This window comes from Petaurus breviceps, unplaced genomic scaffold (genome assembly GCF_028583685.1).
Source record: "Petaurus breviceps papuanus isolate PSGF00001 unplaced genomic scaffold, PetGlider_PUasm1.0 188, whole genome shotgun sequence".
NCBI lineage: Eukaryota > Metazoa > Chordata > Mammalia > Diprotodontia > Petauridae > Petaurus > Petaurus breviceps.
In genome coordinates, this window is record NW_027185804.1 from 861,457 (window position 1) to 885,010 (window position 23,554).

General features: G+C 37.1%; 2 protein-coding genes across 28 annotated transcripts in view; one reads left to right on the forward strand and one right to left on the reverse strand.

Annotated features, from left to right (window-relative positions):
• The window catches only part of CUNH11orf58 (chromosome unknown C11orf58 homolog), a 408,817-nt gene that overhangs the window by 212,217 nt on the left and 173,046 nt on the right, over positions 1 to 23,554 (reverse strand). The window lies entirely within an intron of this gene.
• The window catches only part of SOX6 (SRY-box transcription factor 6), a 672,513-nt gene that overhangs the window by 112,375 nt on the left and 536,584 nt on the right, over positions 1 to 23,554 (forward strand). For 10 of the 27 annotated variants that reach the window (XM_069091130.1, XM_069091129.1, XM_069091127.1 and 7 more), the window contains one exon: positions 13,185 to 13,255. The exons of the other annotated variants lie outside the window; for them this stretch is intronic. The gene's annotated coding sequence lies outside the window, so the exon portion shown is untranslated. The remainder of the gene's footprint in view (positions 1 to 13,184; positions 13,256 to 23,554) is intronic. 27 annotated transcript variants of the gene reach the window in all.

The following is a 23,554-nucleotide window of genomic DNA, read 5'->3' on the forward strand; positions in this document are numbered from 1 at the left end:
TCTTCTTCTTCTTCTTCTTCTTCTTCTTCTTCTTCTTCTTCTTCTTCCTTCTTCTTCTTCACCAAATCCAATACCTTATGATCATGATGGGTAAGGTACATTGAGGTTTAGACAAAGGATTGAGAATTACAGGGTCTCAGAATTGTAAGAGACCTCAGAGGCCATTTATTTCCATCTGAAAATATCTGTAAGGAATCTCCTTTACTGCAGAGCCTCGGGCTGATATCCAGTTAGGAGGTTGAAGATCTCCAGTTAGGAGGAGCCCACTATCCCACAGGCATCCCATTCCACTTTTGGATAGCTTTATTTTTTTAGGAATTTTTTCCTTAACTCAAGCAGAAATTTGTCTCTTCTTAATTTTTTCCCATTATTCCTAGTTTTGCCTTTCTGAGACCAAACAGAATAAGTGTAAACTGTTTTCTAGCTGACAGTCCTTCACATTTCTTGAAGACAGCTATCATTTCTTTCCCCAAGTCTTCTCTTTCACAGATTAAATGATGTACATCAGCTGATGGCACTGGTGGGACTAGTTATGATTTACTCTGGATCCCTGATTCACTGTTAGATCATTTATGAAGTTCTGTTGGTTCTGAGTGGAATTGACTGAATTCTAATATTTTCCCCTCTTTCAGCATTGTCTGTCTTTGCTTCTACCTTAATTTCTGGTATGGTACCATGTTGGCTCTGCCTTCTCCTACTAAACTGTTCTGGTCTGTATCCAGCTGATAATTCAGAGTGTGTTTGAATAATTGTCTGAGTATATATTTGCACAACAGGTGGTGTCAGCTCATGTAAGTCTTTTTGAGGTTGCTTGCCTGATGCTTTAAGTTACAGAGCATGATAATTGAGCTCAATAATCATGACTAAGGATTTGAGGGTGCAGTAGCAAGAAGAATTTTGAAAGGTGGAGACTATTAAACTGTAACCACCTTTAAGAATCATAAGCCTGAGACTTTAATTTAGAATCTTTCTATGCTGTTCCCCTACAGCTAGAGCAGCAAAACACAATGAAAAGTGGACGTCTGTCTCACTTATTTTTCTACCATTTAACTCAAGTGAAACAATGGTTGGTTAAGAAAAACAAGTGGACTGAAGGTTTCTTCAGCGATAACATGTCAGGTGTTGTGTCATTGCTTCGCTGGGCAGCAACAGGCATCTTCTTCTGGCTTCTCTCCGATCTTGCAAATGTTGACATTGTAATAACCTATTTTGCTGCTAATTTACTAATCCAGGTTGTATGCAACACTGTAATGCTCCTGTGAAAGTGCTCTATTGTTCCACATTGTCTCTAGGGGTCCTAGTTTACTGCCACAGCTCCATGAGTACTCCATAAGTCTTGGGTGATTGGTGGAAAAAATAACTAAATTTAAAAATATACTTTCAGTAATTAATAGTTTTATCCTTTTCTAGGCTTCAACATCTTCAATAATATATCTATTCTTGCTTTTGTTAAGGGTTCATAATAATAGAAACTTTTAATTATTAAAGAAGTCTTCCAAATGTTTCCATATCATTTAAAAGTCTCATGAAAATACAGGCAGCAGTGTAGAAACAGCCTTCTCTGAAAATTGGGAAGACCTGGCTGCATATGTCCTTGGACAAGTCATTTAACTCCTTTAAAGGATTTAACTCCTTAAGTCCTTTAACTCCATTTAACAAGTCAAATCTCTCAGACTCTAAAGTGAGAAAGAGCTGCCTCCAAATTGATGGAGGGCATAGACATTGCCCATACCAATGAAATAACAGTCTTGACCAAAAAATGTAAAAATATATTTCAAAAAGTTTAAAATAAAAGAAAAAGGAGAGAGGAGCAATCAGAATTATGGAGTTTCCAGAGGCTTGACCTTGGGTGCCTGAGGGTTCCTTTCCCTTAGTCTACTAATAAGAGTATGGTTTAATTTATGCAGATTAGGACACAAAGAGTTTGTCTATGCTCTGTAGCCAGGACTGTAAGATGTAAGGTATTATTGCCTTTTGTTTAACGTCCTACCCCTCCTCTCCAAAACAAACAAACAAACAAACAAACAAACAGAAACACATCCAACATTAAACACACACACACACAACACCATATGCATGCTAACTCATGCATACACAACCAAATCACATGGTATCTCCGAGTGATGCGTATTTTGATCATATCCCACAATGATAGGAGCTAATAAGTTACTTTATCTTGTTCTAAGAAATGAATCTTATTTTTCTTGTGTTGACCAGGCCCTCTGATCTGAGCCTCTGTCCTAAAAGTGCAATGGTTATTGAACTTGTGAAAGATTCACAACTGCTACAGTCTTTCTTGTGTCTCCAAGACTGACATTTCAGTTTGTCCATTGGTGGAGGCAGGGCAGGTGTCCCAAAGAGAAGCACTAATGATGCCTTCCCAGAACCTGACTTACAGTAATTCAGTGAAACCCAGCAGAATGCAGTTAAATGCCTACTACAAGCAAGACGCTATGCTATGAATTGAAGATACAAAGACAAAAAGCTTCCAACAGCTTTCCATGGAGTTTACATTCTACAATGAGTTTGAACATCTCTACAGAGAAGACAGCATGTACACAGATAAATCAATACAAAATCTATACAAGGTCATTTTGGGATCAGGTACACTAATAATTAGGGGAGGGTGTTAGAGAGACGAAGAAAGGCTTTGTATAGAATGTGGGATTTGATCTGAGGCCTGCAGGGAGCTAAGGATCACAGGAGTTGGAAGTCTGGAGGAGGAAGTATTCTAGGCATATTGCAAAGACATTGAGGAAGAAAAAGGAATCTTGTGATTGAGGAATAATAAGTGGGCCAGTCCAAGGAAAAGTAAATCAAGATGAAATCAATCTGGAATCATAGTTTGTAGAAAAATTTTGAAGAGTGGAGATATATGGAAGGAATAAGCAGTGCTTTGAAATTTGTACTTTGCCTATCCCTCATTAATCAGAATGAACTTGGATGCTAACAACAGACTCTGATGGTGTAGAAAAAAAAAAACTTCGTTAAAATAAATTTTATTTTTTACCCTAAACTTAGCAGACACACAAAAACGAACATTTCCATGTGGAAAGTAGAACAGAAAAAAGCTCTACCACAAATCTCCATTATGCATAACTTGTTTGTTTAAAAAGTATATATTAAATTCAACAAATCACTTTTGAAATAGTTCTGTTCCTCTGTGTTTCCTTCTGAACTTCCTTTTGTTCTGTTCTGTGTATTTAAAAATACTTCTGTGACCCTCTTTTCTTTCTTCTTTTGGGTAACATTATCAGTAGCTCCTGTTCTCTTCACCAAAGTTTCCTCACCCCATGGGAAAAAAAAGGAAAACATAGAATCCTTATAACAAATAAGCATAGATAAACACAACAAATACAAATATTTGCCATGTCCAAAAATGCACGTCTCATTCAACACCTTGAGCTTATCATTCCTCTGTCAGGCTGTAGGTAGAGGGATTCATCACTGGTCCTCTGGAGTTGTAGTTGGTTATTGCACTGATTCTTCAATCTTTCAAAATTGTTTTCACTACAACGTTATTATTATATAGTTTGTTCTTCTAGTGCTGTTCCCTTCACTCTGTATCAGTTCATACTAGTCTTCTCAGGTTTCCCTGAAATTGTTCATTTTGTCATTTTTTATGGTATAATGACATTCCATGATGTTAATACACTATAACTTGTTCAGCCATTGCTCATTTAATGGGAAACCCTCTTGCTTCTAGTTCTTTGCAATGACCAAACATTCACCTATAAATATTTTTGTACATATGAATCTTTTTTTTTCTTTCTTGGATCTTTTTTTTTTGTAAAAGCTTAGTAATGACATTAGTGAGTCAAAGGGTATTCATGTTTTAGTGACTTTTGGGTGACATTCCAAATTCCTTTCCAGAATGACAGAACCAATTTACAGTTTTACCAGTAATTTCTGTTTTTAGACATTCCTCCCCTTCCCCAAATAATTGTCATTTTAGTTTCTTGTCTTCTTTTCTAATTTGATATATGTTGATATGTACCCTCAAAGTTGTTTTAGTTAGCATTTTTCTGTTATTAGTAATTTAGATTTTTTATTTGTGTGTTGATAGCTTAGATTTCTTCCTTCAAGAACTGCTTATTTATATCCTTGGACAATATATCTTTTGGGAAATGGTTATTATATACATACATACATACATACTTATACATATATGTATACATCAGTCAGTTTCTTATATATTTTGGATATTAGGTCCTTATCATGGAAACTTGCTGTAAAGATTTTTCCCAGTTAACTATTTCCCTTCTAATTTTAACTGTCAATTTTGCTAAAAAAATTTTTCAATTTTATTCAATTAAAATTGTGCATTTTATATTTTATGACTTTCTTTTTTCCTTGTATGGTCAAAGACCTCTTTCCCATGGGATAGGTATTTTCTTTAGAAAAAACTCTCTAATAGTGGGAATGAGTCATAGAATTTGATTTGGAAGGGATCTTAGAGGTTAATTAGTTCATGTTCCTTCTCAATGCAAGAATCTCTTCTCCAGCACCCATCAGGAATATTCATCCATTTTTTGTGGAACACCTCTAGTGGGAGAGAGCTCACTGCCCCTAGAGATGTCCTGTTCTATTGTGGGACAATTCTAGGTGTTAGAAAATCCCCTCTTACAAAACTGGAAACTGTCTCCCTGTAATATCCAGTTCTTACTCCCCCCTCCCCCCAGTTCTGACTTCTAGAACTAGTATAGTTTATTTTTCTATCTTGTTATCTCACATGTAAAATCAAGGTGTTGTAGTTTGTGATGTACAAAGTTCTTTTCTGCTCTGAAGTTCCTCCAATTGCTGCTGGTCTAATCTAGTTTCTCGACCCTCACTATCCTGTTCGTTCTCCTTCCGGACATCGTAGTTTGTCACTTCTAAATTGTCTTTCTTAGAACTTAATACAGCCTCTAGACATATATTAACCACTTGCTACATTGGGATTGTTGTCTCCTGTGATCTGGACAGAATTCTTTGAACATCTTGTTTGGGCCTTGAACTTCACAGAATTCTGGAGATCATACATACATACATAACATCCTTTTTTCTTTCTTTTTTAGTTTTCAACATTCATTTTTATAAGATTTTGAATTCCAAATTTTTCTCCCTTCCTTCCCTTCCTCCACCCCAGGATGGCAAGTTATCTGATATAGTTTATATATATACAGTCATGATCAATGTATTTCCATATTAGTTATGTTATGAAAGAAGAATAAGAACAAAAGAGAAAAGTCATGAGAAAGAAAAAAAAGTGAAAATAGCATGCTTTAATCTTTTGCTAGATCTGGATACCATTGTCCATTATGAGTCTTTTGGAATTGTCTTGGATCACTGTATTGCTGAAGAGAGCTAAGTCTATCCTAGTTGATCATCAAATAATGTTGCTGTTACTGTGTACAATGTTCTCTTGGTTATGCTCACTTCACTCAGCATCAGTTCATGTAGATCTTTCCAGGTTTTTCTGAAATCCACTTGTTCATCAAATTTTATAGCACAATAGCATTCCATTACATTCATTTACCGCAACATGCTCAGCCATTCTCCAGTTGATGGGCATCCCCTCAATTTCCAATTCTTGGCCACCACAAAAAAGAGGTGCTATAAATATTTTTGTACACGTGGGTCCTTTTCTCATTTTTATGATCTCTTTGGGATACAGACCTAGCAGTGGTATTGCTAGATCAAAGGATATGCACTTTTTTATAGCCCTTTGGGCACAGTTCCAAATTGCTCTATTCTGGGGATCTTTAAGAATAGGAAGGATACCTGTTTCTTTTGACCATTCAGATTTTATCTTGTCTAGAAACAAAGTGTTGGATGAGTTATAGGCCATTCTCTTTGGCTAAGAAATACTCCCACATTTTGTCTTGAAAGTTACCAAGTCTTCATTTTCATTCTATTGCCAGTGAATTTGGTGGTCAGCAATATGGATTCTTTAAAAAATATTAGCCAAATTACTTTGAAAGTTAAAAATGTCAAATTTTATGTTCAACTCTTTACAGTGTTGGCTTGGAAAGAAAAACTATGTGCAATTTAGTTTTTTAGTAACTTTAAAATTCCTTAGTCATTAAGGGAAAATGGGATCAGAACTAGAGAGTTTCTAGTTTCATTTGCTGTTTGGCAAAATAAAGTTCTTACCAGTCTGAGTAATAATGGTAGTGAGAAAAGAGCTTCTCTCCTTGATGCAGCTTTTGGGGAAAATAGTTTTATATATGAAAATACATCTCAAAGAAAACATATCTAAATTTGCATGCAGGCTGATTTTCTAAAACCTTTCTGGTTTCCTTCCTTTGATATCTAGATGGCCAGGTTTTGCTATCATTTTGAAAGGTGGGTGGGAATATGCTTTGAAGCCAGTTTTTCCAGCTTGCTGGCTCAGTGTGTGCAACCTCATTGAATCAATACAAATAAACTAAATGCTGTTGAATACTTGAGTTTTAAACATGCATTGTTAGCACTTTCAGTTTGAGAGGGAGGGGAAAAATTCTTATTCCAGCTCCTTTTGGAGTCACTTTATTGTTTGTTGGGTTTTTTTAAACTGAACAAATTAAGTAAAAAAGAGAAAGGGGATTGTTTAGAGGCAGAGCTTTTGAGCAGGATCAAAAAACTTAGCTTGGAATCTTTAAGACCTAATTATTGGGAGTGGCTGTGTTTGTGTATTTGCCATGTTGTTTACCTTTGATCCAGGACCTCTGCCTGGAAGAGTGGGACACGCTTTAACAAAATCTGTTTGTTTCCTTCACTTACTGTCAAAGCACATGTTTGAATTTGTCCTGTAAGTAAGCAAGCGTACGCCTCAATTAGGTTTGGGTTTTGTTCATTAATGTTAATATTCTGGTTTTGCTGCCAGACTAATGGTCTATTACTACTGATTTGGTTGACTTCCTTTCAATGTGTCATAAGTGATGTACTTTTTAATTTCGAAAAATCAAGGGCAGGTAAAAATAGTTTGGAGACGTGATGTGGTCTGAACAATGTCACCCATATGGTCAGAGACAATAACCTGGAATTGGCTGGACCATTGATTTTGTTTTCAGCCTGACTAAGTATGTAATGGGGCAGCCTGCAGCCAATTCCCAGTTCTGAGGTGTTATTTGGACAACAGGCCTTGATTGTCTCAGGGTCACTGGGCAGGTATTTCCCTTCTCTGCCTTCTCACTGGTGCTGCTGCCTGGAGCTTCAAGGTGAACACTGACATTTTCTGTACTGTCTTCCACGGTCTCAGCTTTTCCAGTCATTAAAATAGTACTTGAACATTGGTATAGTGGGTGTAAACTTTCACTCCTAATTGCTTAAACCAACATGAAGAATTACTACTTTGTTCCTAAATTCTGTACCTGAGGTACTATTCTTTAAACTATATTTGTTCTGGCTTTGCCATTTATTGTTTGGCCTTGGGCAAATCACTTGCCCTTTCATCTATAAAATGGGGAAAATAATGCTTGCTATGCCTATCTATTAAGGATACTGTAAAGATCAAATGACATGATATTTGCATGGCACTTTCTAACAATAAAATACTTAATGAATACATTTGTATTGTCATTATTATTTTATTTCTTTGCATATTGGTTCAGTGGAAAAACCTTTGGATTTGACACTCGAGAACCTGGGTTCAAATTTCATCCCTGTCGCTAACTGTGTGAGTTTGAGCAAGTCACTCACTCTAAAGTGTCTTTTGGCTCTGAAAATAGATGATTATATGATTTCATCAAAGCATGTGCTGAGGGTACCATGTCTCTCATCCTATCCTTTGGACAAAATTGAGAGAACTGGACTTAACAATCGTGTAGTTAGAACTGGCTGAAAGACTTGACCAAAGAACAATAATTCACTTTACTTCCATAAGCATTGACTAAGTACCATCCTAGGCAGTGGGGATGCAAGGATAAAACTCAAACTATCCCAGTCCTCAAGAAATTTAGATGCTATTGTGTGTGTGTGCGGGGAGGTATAACACACACACACACACACACACACACACACACACATATATATATATATATACAGATGATAGTAGAGCACAAAGTAAATTCAATAGAGAATACCAACAGCTGGGTGGGAGGAGAGGGGATCTGGGAAGGCTTCACAGAAGAGGTAGTGCCTGAACTGAGCCTTGAAAGAAGATGGACCCTGAAAGACAGAGATGAGGAGGGAGTGTCTTCCAAGTACAGGGGACAGACAGGTTTCTAAGAGGTGGAGATGAGAAGGGAATGTGTTTTAGGCAGAAAAGTCTGCTTTGTGAATGTACAGAGGGAGTAGCTATATTGAATTTGATGAATGGTTAATACTCTAGCTTGATACAAATGTGGGGTCTGTAAAGGGGAATAGTATGAAAAAGAATGGAAAGTAAGTGGTGACCAGATTGTGGAGGGTTTTCAATTCCAGGGTAGGGAGTTTGTCAAGAGTCAAGACATAACCCTGTGATGTCATTAGTATTCTTAGAAAATGAAGGACAAACAAAAGCCACAAGGAGTTTGTATTTTACCTTACAGTCATGGGGAGCCAGTGATGGTTTTTGAGCTGAAGAAGTACCATTATCAGCCTTCTGCCTTAGGAAGGTTAATTTGGCAGCTGTGAGGAGGATGAATTAGAAAAGAAGAGAGATGAGAATCAGGGTTACCAAGCAAGAGGCTTTTAACCCACAGTACAGTTAGGAGGTGACAGTGGCCAGTGAGTGGGAGAGAACGGAATGAATACAAGAGATGGTGAGGAGGTAGAATTGATAAGATCTAGCAGTTGATTGGATGAGGAAGATGAGGGAGAGGGAAGATTCAGGACTGATGCCAAGGTTGACAAACTGGATGATTGAAAGAATTTCAAAAGAAATAGAGGAATGTGGAGGAGGGGCAGATATAGGGGAAAAGATGAGTTTTGTTTTGGACACATTGAATTTATCCTGCTGAAGATACACTCCTTGGCTGTGGGTGAGATGGGCCTAGGATTTAGAAGGGAGATTAGGATCGCGTATATACGTAGATCCGAGAGTCATTGGCATAGACATGATTAGCAGCTCCATGTCACCTTGGAAGGTGTTTCTAATAGGTCTCCCTAGGGATCAACTGTTTAACCTTCTCATAAATGACTTAGATGTAGGCATCAATGACATATTTATCAGATTTGCAGATGGCACAAAACTGTGAGGGATAGCTAGTTAACACATTGAATGACAGAGTCAGGGTCCAAAAAACATCCTGATAAATTGGGATTTGGGGCTGCTTCTGTACTTACACTTGGGTTAAAAACTCACAAGTGCCAGATGGGGGAAGCATAACTAGATATCAGCCAGCACATATAAAAAAGATCTAGGGGTTATAGTGGACTGGAATCTCATTGGAAGTCAGAAGAATGCCATGGTTCTCAAAAAAGCCCATTCAGGCTTAGGCAGCATTAAGAGAGGCAGAACCTTGGTAGGGTTAACCATGGTACTTCTGCTCAAAAACCATCACTGACTTCCCATACCTGTAAGGTAAAATACAACCACCTTAGCCTGGAACTGAAGGCCTACACACCTGGTTCCCACTAACCTTTCCAGTCTTTTTTCATACTATTCTCCTCAATAAACCCCACATTTGAGCCAAACTAGAGTGCTGACCATTCATCAGATTAGATATAACTATGCATTCACAAAGCAGATCTTTCTGCCTAAAATACACTCCCTCCTCAATTCTACCTCTTAGAAATATTACACCCATACTTAGAAAGCACTCCCTTCTCATCTCTGTCTCATATTATTCTGCCCTGATCAGATCATCATGTCTGGAATTGTGCTCAGGTCTGCTTGCCACTTTTTAGGAGAGGTGCTGATAAATTGGAAGGTGACAAGGATGGTAAGAGGACTTAAAAACATACTATATTAGAACTGAAGGGTGATCAGGCAGGCAATGGGGGATGGAGTTATGTCAAAGTCATGCCATATGAGAACTAGTTGAAAGAATCATGGATATTTAGTCCAGAGAAGGCTTATGGGGCAGACATTATAGCTGGTATTCAAGTACTTTAAGGACTTCCAATTAGAATAGGGATTAGATTTGTTCTATTTGGTCACAGAAGGCAGAACTGGGAGCAGTTGATGGAAATGGCCAAGAAATAGATTTTGGCCTCCGATAAGAAAATACTTTACTAATAGTGAGAGGTATCCCCAAATGAAATGGTCTGCCCCTAGCAGCAGCAGTTTCTTCTTCATCCAAGGTCTTTAGTCAACAGCTGATTGACCACCTGTGGGAGATATTGTGGACGGAATGGATTCTTTGTCAACTACAGGCTGGATGAGGTAATCTCTGAGGGTCCGTCTGTCTCTGAGCTTCTGAGAATCTTGTGATTCTGTAGTGCTAATAATATTGTTTTCTAATATGATTATTCTTAAGCTGAATTTTCTTTGAAACTGTTTTTAATTAATATCTTTCATTTTTATGATTATCTCCAAATATAGCCATTCATTCCCTTTCCCCTACTTAGAGAGCTGTCTCTTGTAAACAAAGAATTTAAAAAGAGAAAAAAAGGCAGTTCAGTAAAAATAACCAACACATCAACTGAGACTCAGAGTATCCAATGTGATTTTTAAGTGAGACAACACAGATAGGTAGACTTATTGCGTGTCTGTTAACTAAAACGAACAAAGTTTTCATCGACATTGGGACATTAGTTATTGCTGACCAGTCTGTTTAAAAAAATAACCAACTATTTATTTGGTATCTACTATGTGCAAGTTGATGCTTGTTTCTTCCTGTGATGATAATTCATTGAGGGCAAAAAGTATAAAATGTGAAGGATTTGAAGGTGTTGAACCTGGAGGAGACAAGAGTCAGGGGAAACCTTTAAGTCTTTGTAGGATTGATGTGTGGAAAAGACATCAGGCTTGTTCTAGTGAGGGCAGAACTAAGGACTATGAGCATAAGTGTCAAGGAGGCAGATTTTGGTTCAAAGTGAAGAAGGATTGTCAATGAAAGTGTTCAAAAAAGAGGCCAAAAGACATCTTGTCTGAGATATTTGGCAGGGGTTTCTGCACCACATGAGGGATTGGATCCGATGACCACTAAGTTCCCTTCATCCTTAAGATTCCATTATGTTATTATCCCCTTTCAAATTAATTAATATGATCTCAAAGAACTACAGAACTTATTTAATTGGTTGCTTCAAAGTGCTCTGATGGCACAGATGTGTTGATAATGAGCTTCAAGTTTCTGCAAATACATATAAAAATACTTTGTTGATGTGGCAAATGAGGTTGTTGATTTTGTATTGGTGTAGAGGGGTCAGGATGATGGGGCAAGAAACTGTGTGGCACAACTCAGTGGTGGCTGACTTATGAGAATTGTCTATGTCATAGCTAATCCTAGTGACTTGTTTTTGACAATGAGCACAGGATGGTCAGTTTTGGAAGTCTGAAGGCTAGTTTTGTCTTGGCTCTTCCAATTTCTAGTTGTATGACTAGTTAGTCAAGTCACTCAGTTTCTCTGAATCTTATTTTCTTCATCTGTAAAATGGGAATAATACTTATCCTATATGCCACACAAGGCTATTAGGAAAGTGCCTTGTAAACCTTAACGTGCTATATAAATGTAACTTGTTAACCTCTCTAGGTCTCTGTTAACTCATGTGGAAAAGGAGAGGGTTGAACTAATTGACTTCCAATGACTTTTTACCTCTAAACCTATGATCCTATGATGATGATGATGACTATGACACAATCAGTTTCCTGGATCCCAGAAGTCCTGAGAGCCAGGAGAGAAGGAAGGATATGAGTAAATCTACACTGAATATAGTCATCAAATTCCATCTGGCTAGATGCTCTCAGAACTGCAGAATCCAGGAGAGCTGGTGGTCTAGTATCTCAGAGTAAGAAGGGGTTAGACTTTGGTGGGGAGGCCTCAGTCTTAGGGGCCCACTCCAGCTTTTATGTGGAGGACTACTATAAGTATGTTAAACATCTATAACCAAGTTTCTTGAAATGATCAGACCTCTATTAGCAAAGTAAGCCCAAAACCCAAATCAATGATCTGGGTAATTAAGGCAAAAGAAAATGTATGGAGAGAAGGACCTGAAATGAGTCAAATAATGACTTTAACTCTGCCCCCTCCTCCACTTCCATGCTTTAGATAGTGACATTTGGACTGTGGAAGTCATTTTGCTATAGAAAAAAGCTGGGACAATGATTCTTACAGTTGATATTGGACAAAAATACATTTTACCAAAATGATTGTGATTTTAATTTGGTTAGGTCTAACTAAGGAAAATATGTGCTGGCTATTTTGTGAAAATGAAAATTGACTTGAGATAATCCCCAGAATCGCGAAAAGATTCCGACCTAAATTAGTGGTAGTCCAAGCACCATTATTATTTTCAGTTGAACCTTACCCATATCCATCCCCACATTTTGGAAAGAAAACACAGCCCTTGCAACAAAGTTCCTTTGTTTTCACTGAACTAAAAATGTGCTGTATTTAGACCAAACAATAAAAATAAACTACCAAACTACCTTCTAATGCATGGGGGTTCTGGAGAGAGGAAACCATGGGTATTTAGAGGCATAAAGTGACTCATTGTGCTAGTTAAAGAATTTTATAAGGCTAGCTCTGTGGGTTTGAGTTGCATCTGTTACCTTTTCAGCCAGAACCGAGGGGTATGCAGGGAAAAGAATGTTGGATTGAATCGTGCCTCATACAGAATGCCTTGTACTTCCCCTGAGTTTCTAAATGAGATTTGGACCTAAGGTAGAACAAAAAGTTCAGTCTTTCTTATTGTATAAATTCCACTTAAGACATACTCCCAATGAACACACCAAGTCATTCTATTAATCCAATTGAGTTTTAACTTGCAGGAGTAATAAATTAAAGATATTTTTTGAAAATAATCTTTGATCCTTTAAGGTGTTTTAAAAATCGTTTCATTTTTCCTTATTAAAAAAAATAGAACACCACTTATACTACTGACAGTTTGTTAGAAAAAGAAAAAAAGCCATAATAGATGGGGATATTGTGTTCTTAGATGTAGAACAATGAAATAATTGTTTCTCATGGTTTTAACTTCCTGGAAAAAAAATTGTCAGATCAAATGGCGACAACAGTGAGTTGAAAATAGTTTAATTTGTAGTCAGAAAGTGCATTTCTTCTTTAACAAAACATGTGACTGCTACTGATTTCTTTCCCTTTTTTTCACTTTGTTTTTTTCTCTGTCTAAATTTTCAGGTCACTTTCATGAATTCAAAAGCAACTTATCAGTGATTTCTGGGTGCTGGGGCTGATTTTCTTGTGTATTTGTAAGTATTGGTTTTATTTCCTTCCTTTCTTTGATGTGAAATGGTTTTTAAGTTGTAGACAAGCATAATGCTGAATGCCACCTAATGCCTTTTAAATGAAAGCTGTCTTCAGGAAGAAGAGGTTTTATATGACTAATTGGGAGGTTTTGGAATTGTGGGAGCAAAATGGCAATTCTCACTCAGAGAGAAATTTTATTTCCTTGGGTGGAGTAGTGTACATAGAAAACGCTTAGGTTTTTTACTCCTTTTCAGTGAGCTTCCCTGGAGCAGGCCACATCATAATACATTAAAAGGTTAATTTCCTACCACTTGGAACCAAAGCTCATTTTTAGGAAAGGATTTTCTCAAAATGGCTGGACTTTCCATCACACTACCAATTTACCTTATTGAAGTCTGAAGTCTGTTGGTCTTTGGTAATCTTGTCTTGAAGGTTAAAACATGTCATTGTTCATTGCATCCCACTGAGATAATGCAATTGTTAATGTGTCTTTAGTACATCATGTTCTTGTACCATGGAGATCAAGATGGATGAATATTTTGCTATCTAAACTGTAGTGCTTCTAACTTCTTCATAGCTGAACAGATTTTTTTTTTGGAGGGGGGAAGGCAGGGCAATTGGGTTAAGTGACTTGCCCAAGGTCACACAGTTAGTTAAGGGTCTGAGGCCATATTTGAACTCAGGTCCTCCTGACTCTAGGGCCAGTGTTATATTCACTTTGCCACCTAGCCACCCCTCAACAACAGATTTAAAACACAATTATCTGAGGGGTAGAAAGATGATTCAGTTTTCTATGTTTCTTATTAAGAGGATACATTTAACATAAAAAAATCAGATAACTTTCAATAATCCATTAATGTGATTCAGATTTTCTTTTCTTTTTTCCATTTTTTTGGGGTAAGAAGGTATGTGTCCATATGTGTGATTTCATTTGTATAGAGAACTCTGGGTGTGGAAACTACACCCACTGATACAGAGACAACTCATCTATAGCTTAGAGTTTTAGAATATTTACTGGGATACTTCAAGGTTAGGTGACTTACCAGTGATCATTGTTAGAGGCCAGGCTTTCAGGACTCCCAAACTGGCCTTCTATGCACTGTGACATTGCCTTTCTTACATTTTCATATGTGTTCATTTATGTAAAAGTGCTTTTGGCAAAAGTAGTATATCAAAGGAAATATCTGTACACATAAGTATACAAAACATATAATATTTATGTGTTCAGGCATTTTGAAATTAAGATATGCTAAATTAATGTGTGTACGTAGTTGGAAGAAGAGCATTGATGCTGAAGAAAGCTCTTTTAAATTGACATCAGCAGTTACAGGAAACTTAGTCTACTAGTACACTGCTATAAAAGGTCTTTAATAGAAAATTCTTTTAGTAAAGGACTTGTCTCTATAATATTAAAAAAGTCAAGTTATGAACTTGTGCTTAAGTCTTTTAAAGCATAAAGCAGCAAAATGTATTCAGAGAAAGATTTATTTTTTCACATTAGTGTTAAGTATTTTGAGCCAATATTTTAAAATAAGAAAATTTAAAATGGTTTAATCAAAGTTGGTGTTTTGAGCACTTTAGAAATTAACAAGTACTTACTGTTATTTTTTTTCCCTAAAAACTCACTACTTATATTTTATTATTTGAAGACACAACTCTTGAGGGAAGCATAGTGCTGTATTAACTGTGTGGTGCATTTGGATTAAAAATAAGCTTTTAATTTGTGCACAGTATCATGGCGGGGATTATGAGGCAAAGTAGATGGAGAAATAAATGTAGATAAAGTATCTTTGAAGGGCTCTTCTTGGAAACAGATAATTCTGAGGATTTGAGCTTATCCTGTTTTAGAGATCTGACTGAATGAAAATGCTTTCCTCGTCTACATGATTTCTTTTTAAAAATACAATTTCTGTCTCTCCTCTGTCTCTCTGTCCCCTACCTTCTTTCCATTTTCTCTTGCACCTTTATTCAATAACGTTTTTACCAGTTTATATTTATTCAGTTTTGTCTTGAGCCAAATTCATCCTTTTAAAAAGATACAATATTCGTCAGCTTTCCAGCTGAGATGGTCTTCATTAGTAACTTGCTTACAAATTCCTCATTATTCCTTTTATCAAGACATTTGAGTGGACACCTAAAAGGCAGTCTGGCTGGATAGTGTTTCCAGCTTCCTCCTTTTCTTCCTACATAATATCTTAGATCTAAAATTTAGAAGGCAGACTTAGAGTTAAGTGGAGTCCTATCTCTGGGAATTATCTCATGACCTGATAGCTGAGAGACTCAAAGCAGCAAGGAGACATTCAAATCAGTCATTCTGGGGCTTCTTGGGATGAATGGTTCTTGGTTTCTTTCAGTCTTCAGGTGGATTTCATCTGGATGCTTGGGGTGGTAGCTATCCAAGAGGCAGAAATATAAAAAAATTGTTTTCTAAATATAAAAATAGCCCCATATTAATGTCAGAGAAGAAATGTTAGTGTTCTTCTGACAGGGCACTGAGGAGTTAGTGAGGCAACTTCTTGATCACAAAACCTTTTATCAAGGGGATTGAAAAGGATAGTTTAACACAAGGGTTCCTTACCTAGAGAAAAAAAAATTTGATAACAGTACTTCAATATGTTTCCTTTGTATTTCTAAGTATTTTATTTTATATATTTAAAATATAAATCTGGGAAGGGGTCCATAATACAAGAAAAGATAAGAACCCTTGTTTTAAAGCAACCTGGCTAGCATTAAGATTAACCAACCACATGAAATTAACATGGCTCCCAGAACTGTCCAGAGTTCTCAGCTCTCACGGACACTGAGGGATCTGGCTGACACTGACACAGACTGGTGAGGCAGCTCCATCAATAGAAATTCTTATCTACTCTCTGTTGGAGACAATCCGAAAGGATCAGTGACTGTGGCTTCTTTTTTAGGGCCTTCAGTTTCTGTGGCCTGGAGCTGCTTAGTTGCTACCTGATCCAAGGTAGAAAGTTATACCCCAGAGTCACAGGAAGGTTTCTCAGTAAGGCTGCAGAAGCTAGCCTAGGAGATAAGGATGTGGGATATTGTTTTGCACATCTATAATGAATGGGCAACACCAAGGGTGTATGAGGACTGATTGCCATCTTAGCAACTCAAATCTACTACACAGGTCAGGAGAAGAAAACATTCTGAGGGAAGTGGCTATCTTTTCAGGAGCTATGCCTGATTCTAGTTTTTCATTTTCCTTAAAAAAAAATTTCTTTCCCTCTCAGGATGTAAAAAATGCTAAAGGGCCAGTAGACTATGTGTCAATGACTACATGCTTCAGTTATGTATGTGAAAACACAAGCACTCAGTCTTGCCCCATTCATTCATTTTCATGGGAGCAACAAGTGATCAGTAAAACATTCTATAGGTCATTAGACATTCTGGTTCTATAGAATGACTTAAACTGTGTCTTCTAGCATTTCAATGGCTGATTCCTCTTCAAAAAGCCTTTTCTTAGCTTAGACCCCCCATTTATCTTTATATATCATCCTCAATGTCCTTGGCAGGACCTCTGCCCAGGATTTTGGTGCTTTATTCCAAAGCTAACTGGAATGTGCCCCAGTCTTAGGCCAAGATCTCCAGCTCTCTTTCTGAAACTGTTTCTGTCCCCTACCTCTTGTGCATCATACTGTTCTTCCCCCAGCATATACTCTATACGATCTCATCTCATGATAACAATATTGATGATAACGGCAGATATTTGAATACCACTTTAAGGCTGACAGATTTTTTTGACCACTTTAAGGTTGACAGAGGGTTTGACAGATATATTTCATTTGGTCCTCACAACAACCCTGTGAGGTAGTTGTTATTATTACCTACATTTTCTAGATGAGGAAGCTGAGGCTGGGTGGTTAAATGACTTGCCCAGGCTCACCAAGCTAGTAAGTGTCCCAATCAAGATTCAAACCTATGCCTTCCCTAAGTCTAGCATTCTATTCACTGTGATACAAAGCTTCTCTAATAAATTGTTTTCTTTTCCCTCAATATAGTCACACGGACCACAATCATGCCAAAATGCATTCCAACTGAACTTTTAAAAAATTGCCTGGATTTTTAAAATATAAAAATAAAATTAACCTCACTTTAGAAATTGTGTTTTAAGATGGAAAGAAATTCATTTAAAAAATTCCACAGAGAAAAGTCTATGATTCCAAAGACAAGTGGGTCCTAGTGCATCATCTTTTACAAAATATTATTCTAGGATAATCTTGACATAGAGCAGGTAAATAAAAAAGATGAGCTGTGAAAATCCACAAATAGGTCTTGAATGCCATTTTCCATGACAACGGGCACTGCCCCATGAAAGCATTAATGCTGGGAATGTAAGGAATTTAAAATTGTGCCTTCTCAGTTTTACTGTTGTATGCTCATGTTAATTAGAGATATACTGACATTTGAAGTATCTACATTAATACACACAGCTACTATACATTTGTGAACTGGGCACAGAAATCTACTTTAATTGAAAGCAGTTTGCTAATCTGAATGTGTACAGCTATTACATTTTAAGCATCTAGGTTTTATAGACTAGGGTCTGTGGCTACTTGTTCTTTCTGTCTAGGCTTCCCTTTCTGTTTCCAGTTTGTACCCAATTTGATAGCCTACCTCATTTCCTAATCTCCCAGAGATGTTTGGGTGTTACATATGTGCTTTCTGTGTGATTAAAAAAAAATTCCTGACAGCTTCTTCAATTTGACACGGCAGTTACTGATTTTGAATACCCTATTTACTTCTGGTAAATTTTGTTTTGTCCTATAAACCTTCTGTGCCTTAGTGAGTCTTTAGGATGAATTAGGGTTGGAGGAAGGCTGTGAAATTTACTTCCTTGGGAGTGAAAAAGACAGATAGATAGAGCTTATCTCTTTATCACAGTTTGAGGCAGATGTGCCTTTTGTCATGAGGATGGACTAAATAAATGTCCTCTGGAATGCTTTTCCAGCTTCTAGACTCTGTTTTCTTTTTCAGGCTCTTTAAAATAAAATTAAAAGTTCATTTTTTTTTGCAAGCTCATCAACTATGGGAATCTGCCTGTCAGGATTTCTAACCTAATTGTTTTGTGCTCGTTGCCTAATGAAACTCCCACACTTACTTACCTCTCAGGCTAAGCTCTGAGGATTGCACAAGAGCAGACAGAAGCTTCCTTTCCAGTAGACACTAGAATGAATTGCTCTGGTAGTCATTTGCAATGTCTTCGAATGGCTTCATTGAAGAAAGGACTAGGCTACCATAGGATGCACCCATTGAGTACTGGGACCATTAGGGAAGGGTCACCCAATATGATTGCTCTGGTCTATTTTTAATCTTCATTAATCTCTCCCAGGGATCCAGGCTTCTGAGTTCTTTATTCTTTCATGTAGCATGCTACATATTGTGCTACCCCAGCACATTCGGTAATTTCAAGTTAATTGCTCAATTATCAGTGATAGTCATAAAGCACTTGACACATGCGCAGTTGAAGATTCAAAAAATTTCAAAATAGGTTGGTATTTCATAATCTTAAATATGAAATACGCCAGTATCTGCAGGCATAAAAATACACAGCGAGGCATTTCAGGGAAGGCAAAAACCTACTCTTAAAATCAGAGCTTTTGTCTGGTGCTGAAATGTTTCATCTTCACTAATTTTCAAACATCATATCTAAATCTGACCCTGGTTTTCCTCACAACTGTCAAAAAACTTGTAATGGTTTGAAAAGAAGAATGGAAAGAAAGCCTTATTGCCTATCTAAATGTGACATTGAAACCTTACAAGAATGCTCTTCATTGTTGAGTAGAACTTGGTGTGTGAGATCCTTCTTAGATACTATCCACGAGAGTTGAATGGATTCACCCATAAAACTGTTCTGTGGCATTGACCCTGAGGAGATTGTTATAGTGAGGCTCCAGTGAATTGATAATTTGTCCAAATTTTTTAAATGGATGGAAAGTACATTGGCATCCCTTTGGGACTTACTCTGAATGCTGTATGATAATGTTGTCATAAGCCTCCAGGTTAGCTTAGCTTACATATCATGGCAAAATAATTATTGTAACTCTTTTGGAAGCTAGGCAAAGTGTCATTAGGTTTTTGCATTAGTATTCGGTTTAGGGTTTTCTCTAAAGTAGTGCTAACAGCTCATTTTTTAGATGCTATTATAGTACTTTCCAATTTTTATAGTACTGTAGTAAAGCTGAATTTACTAGCTACATTTGAAGGTGGAGTGAAGCTGCACAAGAGTCAACATTAAAGTGATTCACTGCACTTTGGAGGAAAAGTCTTCTTAACTTGAGATTGGATACAATATGGGGCTTGGGGGCAATTTTATAAGAGCTACTAATAAATTTGAATATTGCCAACAAAAGCTGCTTTTTCAACTTTTTTTAAAACTGAGCAGAGTGGACTGCTTTCCTTCTTATACTCTCAAATAAATCTCATTAGCTTTTATAGGAATTTCATATCTATTTCAGAAGAAAAATAGAGTCAGTGGTCAAATAGGACTGTGGTCCCAAAAGTAAGAGGGTTAAAAGGTTCCAGCAAGAGAGGAGAGTTACTTAGCTGGAGATAATGTCCTCTGCTAAGTAACATTTTCTTCCCCTCAAATGATGAGGAGAGTCCATAAGAACAGAAGTACTCATGCTTGGAATTGGGAACAAGTATATGTTAACTTCTCTAGCCAGGGCATATTTCTATTTCTAAACCTACTCTTGGTGACCGACATAGTTCAATTCACACTCAGCTGTGCTTGTTCCGCGACACACCGTCTTCAGTATTCCGTTTGCCTGAAACAGACATTTCCTTATATTCCGAAGCATAAACACAGGACCTTTCTACCCCCTCCCTTCTTTCCTACCCTACCACACCGAGTCCTTGTTGGTGCTTAAGCAAAAGGGCTGTGCTTCCATTTTGTGTGGAAGTAAATTTTTCCAGTGTAGACAAAATACTTTTGTGGTGTCAAAAATGTATGCATTTTGATGTCCTGGAGTTTTTCAAAAGTGATTGTAGACATTGTGGTGTGAAAGGGTTAATTTCTAAAACTTGGGATCCCATAGACAACTGGCAAGGAGGCCTTGCCCTCAAGGTTTAATCAGCCACAAAGAGTTTATTCTTATGATGTAATGGCTGTTATTATTATTATTATTTGTTCAACACTGACAGAAGGTTTGGCACTCTGTTGAAGAGAGACTAAGAGAAAAAGAGATGGTCTCTACCCTAAAGGCTTAAAACATGATAAGTTACTAGAGAGTTTATGTGGGTGGAGTTTTCTTTGGAAACAGACTGGACTAGAGTTAGCTCTCTCTTTTCTTTTCTTCTCTTTCTTCTGCTCACATAGTTTTATTTAAACTCAGCTGAATGAATCCATTAATAAAAGCAGTTTTTCTATTTTTAATTCACCTCTGGGCTCTTTTCTACCTTTGGAATACACAAACACAACAAAAAGGTATGTCTGACAGTTAATTATTATTTTTCCCCCTCGAATTCTAGCACGGCGGGTAATTAAGAAACAGCAGGAATGGAATCAAAGTTTGTGCCCCTATAACTGCCTACATCAGACAGAAAATAGCTTAAAATGAAAATAGGACATTTCTTTTTATGTGGCAGCAAGTAGATAATACAGTGCTGGCTGGGATTTTTATTGTTGTCATGCCTTTTATGAGTTAAAGTATATAATAAAATGAAATGTAGAATTCAGATATGCCGCTCCTCCCACATGTACTGCTTTTCTTATCTTACATATATATTTTTTACATTATGTACATTCCAACATGCATATTTACTTACAATAGAAAGATGATACAATTGATTGCAACTGATGTCTCCACAAGTTTGCCGTCTGAAATACTAACAAGTGCAGAATCAATGACTAGCTGAAAACTTGAAAGGATGGAGCACTAGGAATGGTGTCATTAGGAATTCATGGAAGGAGGACTTGTAGTTGACTTAGGGAAGGCTCAGAGAAGCTGTAATGGCGTCTGGGCAGCTGGTAATGGAGAGAAATTTACAGATTGAGGATCTGTGGAAGAGAAACAAAGGGAAGGGAAGAAAGGAAGAAGAAAAGAGAATGGTGGGTGGTAACCTGAGCTGAGAGGAAATAGGGAATTTGTAGAAGACTTTGAAAGTAATGTTAAGGGCATGCTGGGGACAAGATCTGTGAATGTAGGTGAAATCACAGAAGAAAAAGTATTTCTCTCATTTTACTATAGCAATTTGTGTATACTATGGGGATAGGGAAAAAAGAGGAACAGGAATGGCAATAAATGAATATGACTGAAGTAGGACATGTCTGATGAGTCAAAAAGTGGAGCAAAAGACTGGTTTGAGATGTAGAAATATAGTTTAGGGTCCAGCAGTGGTTTAAATAAGGTTACACATTGCATTTTTCTCCTTTCTGTCATTTTCTAACTTGGCTAGGAATCTCAAAGACTAAAATTGAGATGTATATTATTTTATTTTTAAGATGGATTTTAAATGACACTTGTTTAGCTTTCTTAAGGTAGAAATTGTTTCATTTTGTCTTTGTATCCCTAGTGTTAATGCAAAACCTTGCACATAATATGTTTATTGAATTTAATTGAATTAAACTACAGGGGTTTAGGAAAATGGGTCCTACTATGTAAAGAAATTGTCAGAAAAAAATCTACTTTTACTTTTCATTTGAGTGAGAAATGCATACAGATGTAGAAGAAAGCATGTTTTAAAATGCAATTCAACAAACATTTATTGAGTCCCTTCTGTGTGCAGGGTACTGAGCTGGGTGGTAGAAAAAAGAATCAATATAATCACTACCCTCAAGGATCTTACAAGTCTTCTGGGATAATAAAACATATAATAGATAAATTAATACCAAGTACTTTTTGGATGGAGAGGACACTAAAAATTGAAAGAATAAGGAAAAGGTTTCATTAAGGAAGTTGCATCTTTTCTTAGGACAACCCTCCCAACTTCAGTTTTTCATAGACAAGTATTTCATTTTTATTCCAGACCTGTAATTTTATCAGCCTAGGGAGCTCCTCATGTGGAAATTCCCTCTACTGAGGCAGGTCAGTAAGTCATCTGTGACATAGTTTTAGAGAGTTGTTTGGTGTCACACAGCTAGTAAGTGTCTGAGGCCATATTTGAACTCAGAGAAATGAGTTTTCCTGACTTTAGTAGCCCCTGACTGGGGGCTAAAGAGAAGAGTAAGAGCTGAGGAGGATGTGGAGTATGCACACCTATGCCATTGAAATGAAGGCGGATTGATTTGAAATGAACCAGTGAGTTTTGTTTATGACAGTTGAGTTTGCAATGCTAATGGGACACCTAAGTGTAGATGTATAACAGGCAATTGGTGTTTAGGAAAGATATTAGGGCTATATGATGACTTGGGGATCATCTGTATAAATGTGATAGTTGAGCCCATAGGAGCTGAAGAGATTGTCAAGGGAAAATAGAAAGAAAAGAGAGGAGGGCATGTAAATCTCTTCTCTTCCTCTTACTACTTGTGTTAATGTTGGCAAGTCATTTAATCTGAGGACCTTAGTTTCTTCATATATAAAATGAAAGAGGTGGCCTAGATATCCTTTCTCCAGCTTAATAATCTATAATAACTAATATCTATGTATCTTTTTTTTTTTTAAAAAAAGGTTTACAAAGAGCTTTAAAAATATCTCATTTTGTCCTTACAACTCCGGGACATAGGTGCTATGATTATCTCCATTTTACAGAGGAGAAAACTCAGGCAGACAGAGGTTAAGTGACTTGCCCAGGGTCACACATTATCTGAGATCAAATTTGAACTCTGGCCTTCCTGACTCCAAGTCTGCTACTTTATCCATTTGTCACATAGTTGCTAGTTCCATGAACCTGTGGAGATGTATCTAAATATTCCTCTAGAGAAGGATGAATTGGGGCTTAGTGTATGACTTCCTTTGACTTCAATGGAAATTCCAGTCCTTTTCTGAAAGCTTTTTATTCCCATTGTTAAAATGTTTGGGGTTTTGTACTTCGGCGTTTTGATAGATCTGGGTTCTCATCGGTGTTGACCCTCCCACCAGCAGCGCAGATGCCAACTCTGACTCTTTTCCATGTCATACACAAGATGTTCTACTATAGTCCTGATGGGTCTTCTTCCAGTTCTCTTGACATTATGCAGGTACCAATGGAGTGCTCAGGCTCTCCACCTCTGTTTTCCCTTGGTCTGACTACATGAACCACTCTTCTCCTTTTCTGGAGTTCATTCTTTTCTTTGGTCTCTTTTATGCCAGTCTTGATGTGCAGTTAATAGAGGGTCACAGGCTGCAACCTCCCATGCATTTTTCCATCTTCTC